General features: G+C 46.1%; 1 protein-coding gene across 22 annotated transcripts in view; it reads right to left on the minus strand.

Annotated features, from left to right (window-relative positions):
- The window catches only part of Pum1 (pumilio RNA binding family member 1), a 128,522-nt gene extending 123,695 nt beyond the window's left edge, over window positions 1-4,827 (minus strand). For 14 of the 22 annotated variants that reach the window (XM_050151259.1, XM_050151251.1, XM_050151215.1 and 11 more), the window contains exon 1: window positions 4,608-4,751. The gene's annotated coding sequence lies outside the window, so the exon portion shown is untranslated. Of the gene's footprint in view, window positions 1-4,607 lie in introns of all 22 variants that reach the window. The other 8 variants (XM_050151209.1, XM_050151121.1, XM_050151056.1 and 5 more) reach the window with 2 other exon arrangements.
- Between the last annotated feature and the right edge of the window lie 633 nt (window positions 4,828-5,460).

The following is a 5,460-nucleotide window of genomic DNA, read 5'->3' on the forward strand; positions in this document are numbered from 1 at the left end:
TACATAATAAATAAGTAAATGAATGAATATTAAAAGAAAAAAGCCTAGGGTTGGGGCTAGAGACATGGCTCAGCAATTAAAGAGTACTGGCTGCTCTTCCTGGATGCAGGTTCAAGTCCCAGCACCCACATGGGGGCTCACACCTGTCTGTAACTCCTGTTCCAAGGCTTCTGACACCCTCACACAAGGAAAACACCATAAAACAAAAAATAAAAATAAATTTTAAAAAAGCCTATGGCTTAGATCCTGTAACTTCAAAGGACCCTTTAAAATATCTAACATGTTTGTGTGACAAGAGTATATATCCTAACCAAGACCATCAGTGGTTTCATAACAAGGGGGAAAGCAAGACTTTTACTAGTAACCTACAAATACAAAGCAATCACGTTCATTAGTGATCAACTTAGAAACAGGACTAACCTCACTGTAAAAACCAGAGGTCTGTCTCACCACAGGAATAGGGTAGCAAATACATGGCAGACATTATCTCATCACAGAAACACTGAAAGGGAAGCATTAGCAGCCCTGTTGTTACAGTAAAACATCACAGAAGTTAGGAGGAGCCCAAGGCTATCATCATCCATCTAGAAAGCAGAGATCTCAAGCTATTCTGAAACCAATCCCAGCTCATTCTAGAATCCTAGTAGTAGTATAACTTCTATCTTTTTTAGTTTTTTGAGACAGTCTCACCACGAGGAAACCAGGCTGGCCTTGAACTCACTAATAGCCGCCTATCTGATTTCTGGCACTAAAGAAGTGGGCCACCGCTCCTGGCAGTTAGTTATCTGTAGGGTGTTAAACTCCTCTGGAAATCCAACAAAGAAATCAAATGTTACTAGGAAGCATTGCTACTTAAGTTCCTCAAAAACCAAATAATTAAATTTGTACACACAAAATAAAGGGGTTACCAATTAATATACACCTATCTGCTACCACTAGAGTAACTTCCAAGGATATCAGCACTGCTCAAAACAAGTAAAAAACCTGTTTTCTTTTAGTAATATATTCAGCTTTATTTTATGTGCATTGGTATGAAGATATCATATCAGATCCCCTAGAACTGGAGGTTAGATAGGTGTAAGCTGGCATGTGGGTGCTGGAAATTAAACCCAGATTCTCTAGAAGAACAGTCAGTGCTCTTAACCACTGAGCCATATCTCCAGCCCCGTTGTCTGTTTTGAAGTTTTTTTTCTTCTTTTGGGTATGTTTTACCTGCATGTATGTGCACCATGTACATGCAATGTCTGAGGTCAGAAGAGGGCATCATGTCCCTAAAAACTGGAGTCAGTGATGACTGTAAGCCACCATGTGGGTGCTGGGAACAAAACACCACATGTCCTCTGCAAAAGCATCCCCAAGTGCTTTTTGTTTTGTTTTTGTTTTTTAAGAAAGGTTCTCTGTGTAACAGCCCTGACTGTCCTGGAACTTATTTTGTAGACCAGGCTGGTCTTGAACTCACAGAGACCCATGTGTCTCTGCCTCCTGAGTACTAGGATTAAAGGCATACACCATATATGCAAAGCACCAAGTACTCTTAACTACTGAACATCATCTCTCCAGTCTCCAACCATGTTCTCTTATTAGATAAGTAACCTCCTGGAAAATTCTTACAATTAATTCATGTTTGGAAGCTATAAGTAAGAGATCACGAAGCAATCTGCAATCTGTCAAAACCTAATTTGTAATCCCAGCACTCTGAGAGACTAAGGCAGGAGAAGCACTAATACTCCAAAGGCAGCTTACATTTAAACTGTGAGAGTTTAAGGCCAACCTGGAACACCACCACATATTCTCTTAACAAATGACAAGGGGGCTGGAGAAATGGTTCAGTGGTTAAAAGCACTAACTGCTTTTCCAGAGGATCCAGGTTCAGTTCCCAGCACACACATGGCAGCTCACAACTGTCTAACACCCTCACATAGATATACGTGCAGGTAAAAAACACCAATGCACATAAAATAAAAATAACTAAAAAAAGACAAAAAAAAAAAAACCTCTACTTTGGAAAAGCCTGGTATAAATCAACAATTCCAATACAGTCTTTGAACCCCTTCTCCCCAATTAAACCCCATCCAACAGAACCTTTACTAGAACAGTTTTAGCCTTCTAGACTCACATGAATAAAATGCTGTCTAGGCTTCAGTACAAAACTAGAAAATCATAGGTGTTTCATCATCAGCTTTTGCCAAGTGAATGCCAGCCTAATGCCTCCTCACTCTCTAAAGACCTCACTACCCTCAGACTGCATATTACATTTTCTTCTGCAAGAGAATCTCTATCAAATACTAGGCCAAGAGATGCAAAGCCCAAGTTTTGCCACTAAACTAAAAAAAAATCTCTGCCAGTTTCCAAAGAAAGTAAGTTTGTCTTTCCTCCGTGCCTTAGTTTTTTTGGAGCTTTCTAATTAAAAAAAAAGTTATGAAGGTTTTAACAAATTTCAAATCACTATGCTGACAATTCCACAAATTTAGTTACCTACCAGTCAAGGCAACAGAGCCCCAATCTCCAAGGGAATTCTTAAAATAGTAAATGTCAAAAGCTACCTAAAATGAATTTCCATAGTAATAAAAAGCTGGTCCCTGAAAACAATCTCATTCTAAAAAATAACTGGGGAAGGGTCACTTACAAAAATATTCAAGCACAACAATTGGCTTTTGTGAGGCTCTCTGGAGGCCGAGACTTCCTGCTTTACCTAAGGAGGCAAGGCAGTTTCTCAGACAAGAGAAACCCTGGCAAAAGGGACAACTGAAAAGTGAGCAACATCGAAACACTAACGTGTGTGGGAGAATTTTGTAACATCTTAGGACTGACAAAACAAAAATTAATAATCAGTTACCTAAGTACCAGAAACCGTGAAACTGATGTTACCTTTCAGGGAACTCTGAAAGCTCACTAAAAGTTATGTATAGTATTTGAAATAAATTGTCTTACAAATGACTATTTAAAAAACCGACGTTTTAACAATACAATGAAGTACCAAGTCTTTCAAACTGTGTAAAGATCAAGCTGCAGTTTGTTTTTACTTTTTAAATATCACTATTATTGAGTTTTCTCTAAACAAAGCAGCAGGGTTTAATCTACCTCTTTTTACTAAGACGGTCCGGTTTAAAAGGTGTTTATTTTACCACACCGAACCAACCTTTTGTGAACATAAATTTATCTTAAAGCAGTTCAGCACAGCCCCAAACTAAACAAATCCCAATTGAAAAAAGCTGAGGCCTTGGACAAGATGAATTCAACCGTGGAAAGGCAAAATACTAACTCCGAGTTCAGAACCCAGTAGTTCTTCCCAAGCGCTCAGGTAAAGAATCCTGTGCGCGAGAATGTTTTACAAAGTTACAATCAGGGATGGGTCAAAATGGTTACTTTGTTTACTAACACCCCAAAGGTAGCGGCTTATTTTAGCGGGAGGACTACATTGGTAACTTTTCCGCCAAAACTAAAAGCTAAAGCACAATCCTAGCTTCAGAAGTAACAGATTTTAAAAACAGAACGCCCAAAAGGCCTCATAAATCATCTTCATAATAAGAGTCATTAATGGGCCGAGCAAAATGACCAAGTGTAACGAAGCGTTATAGTAATTTGCACAATGAAAACGAACAATTCTTTAAAGTTATGGTGAGGATAAAGCCTTCTCTTGGTGATGTGTGGGAGTTCTTCAATGGGGGGGCACATGGGGGAGAGGTGAACTACTCGGAAGAAAAGTTACTACAGGAGCGTTCCTCACTTGACGTGGGAGTGGTACTGTCGAGAAAACAAATGACCCGTGTTTACCAACCACGTTCGTGAGGACTGAAACTGTAGCGCTGAGTAGCTACCATGGTTTTCCTACTGCCTAAGGCTTTCGAAAAGCCCCTTGGAGAGAAAAGCACACTACAACCGGGAGGCTCAAAGAGGAAGAGCACCACCATCACCACCACCACCACCCCCAAAAAAAAAAAGAAAAAAAAAAAAAGAAACACACGCTCTCACGGAAACAAAAGGCCACAAGAAACCCCAGGAGCCCAAAAGGCGATCCGAAACTTCCTGATGGCCACCTCTCCGCATCTAAGGCTTGCAAAAATCGCCCACTCCCCACCACCGTGGGGTCTCGCCCGTGGACCGGGGCCCGCCGCCGCTTTCGAAAGCGATGTATTGTTCCTCCCTCGGCGCTGCCACGGAAGCTCCAGAAGTCCAAGGGACCCGCGGGAGCACCGAATTTCCACTCCGCGGCCACAAGGGAGGGCTCTGGGCTTCGCCAACCCATCCCGAAATAAATAAATAAATAGACAGATAAAAGAAATACAAAGAGCCGAGCCGAACGGCCAACGCCAATCTCCAGGGACTCCCGGCAGGGCCGCACGGAGGCACGGAGCCGCCGGCGGTAGCTCCGGGCCGGGCCCCGGCCGCGGCCCGCTCCCCACCCCCTCCTCGCGGATAACAATAGGGCCTCGCTGCCGCCTCCCAAACACGTACGAGCGGGGCGAGCGCCGAGCCTCCGCCAGGCCCGGAGGCGTCTCTAAGCCCTCCTCGCCCCGCCAACCGCGGCCAAACGCCAATACAAGCGGCGCATCGGCTCGCTGGGAGTCCGGAGCGCGGTTTGGGGTCACCCGGGTGCGGATACTCACGGGCGGAGCGGTAGGATGAAGATGGATTCCGGCCCCCCGATCTTCGCTCGCCGGCGCTCTCGCTCCCCCTTACCTTTCACTCCGACAACATGGCGGCCCACTGGGGACTGGGCTGGCGCGGTGCATCATGGGAGCGGCGCCGGCCCCGGCTCCGGCGGTGGCAGCGGCGTGTGCGGAGCGGGCGGGCGGGCGGCTCTGGAACAGGTTGCCCCGTTGCCATGCCAACCGCAGGGCCTGCGTGAACTCGGGGAAACTCGCAGGCCACACAACCGCTGTGCCCGCCCGCAGGGACGAGCGCGCGCCGCCGCTTAGGGAACAGGGAGGAAGGCGCCCGGGCGCGGACGGAGCACCCAGCCCGCCGTCGAGGGGGAGGGGATGCCGACGCGGAGCCGCCCGCGCATGGGCTTTTCCGCAGCCCGGCCCGAGGCTGGGTTCGAACCCCTCCCAGCCTTCTGGCTCGTGGCTTTATTGTACCTTCCTGCCTCCATTTTCCCATTGTAACACACGAGAGAGAAGTCCAACAGCTCCTTAACAGAACGCCCGAGCGGATGGAGGGCAGGACCTCAACCTGATTGGCAAGCTCTGGCTGGAGAACAATGGTGATGCCTAGACCCTGTTCAAAAGTGATTAGATATTTCAAGATGGAGCTGGACGGTGATAGCGCTCGCCTTGGCTTTATTCCCAACACTCTGGAGGCAGAGTCAAGCGGATCCCTGAGTTCGAGGCCAGCCTGGTTTGTTACAAAGCAAGTTCCAGGGCACCCAGGGCTGCAAAGAGAAACTCTGTCTTGAATAAAGAAAGGAAGGAGAGAGAAAGAGAGAAAGGAAGAAATTTCAAGATGGCACAGCAAACT

This window comes from Alexandromys fortis, unplaced genomic scaffold (assembly GCF_014885135.2).
Source record: "Alexandromys fortis isolate MF-2015 unplaced genomic scaffold, M_Fortis_MF-2015_v1.1 scaffold_26, whole genome shotgun sequence".
In the NCBI taxonomy this organism is placed as follows: Eukaryota; Metazoa; Chordata; class Mammalia; order Rodentia; family Cricetidae; genus Alexandromys; species Alexandromys fortis.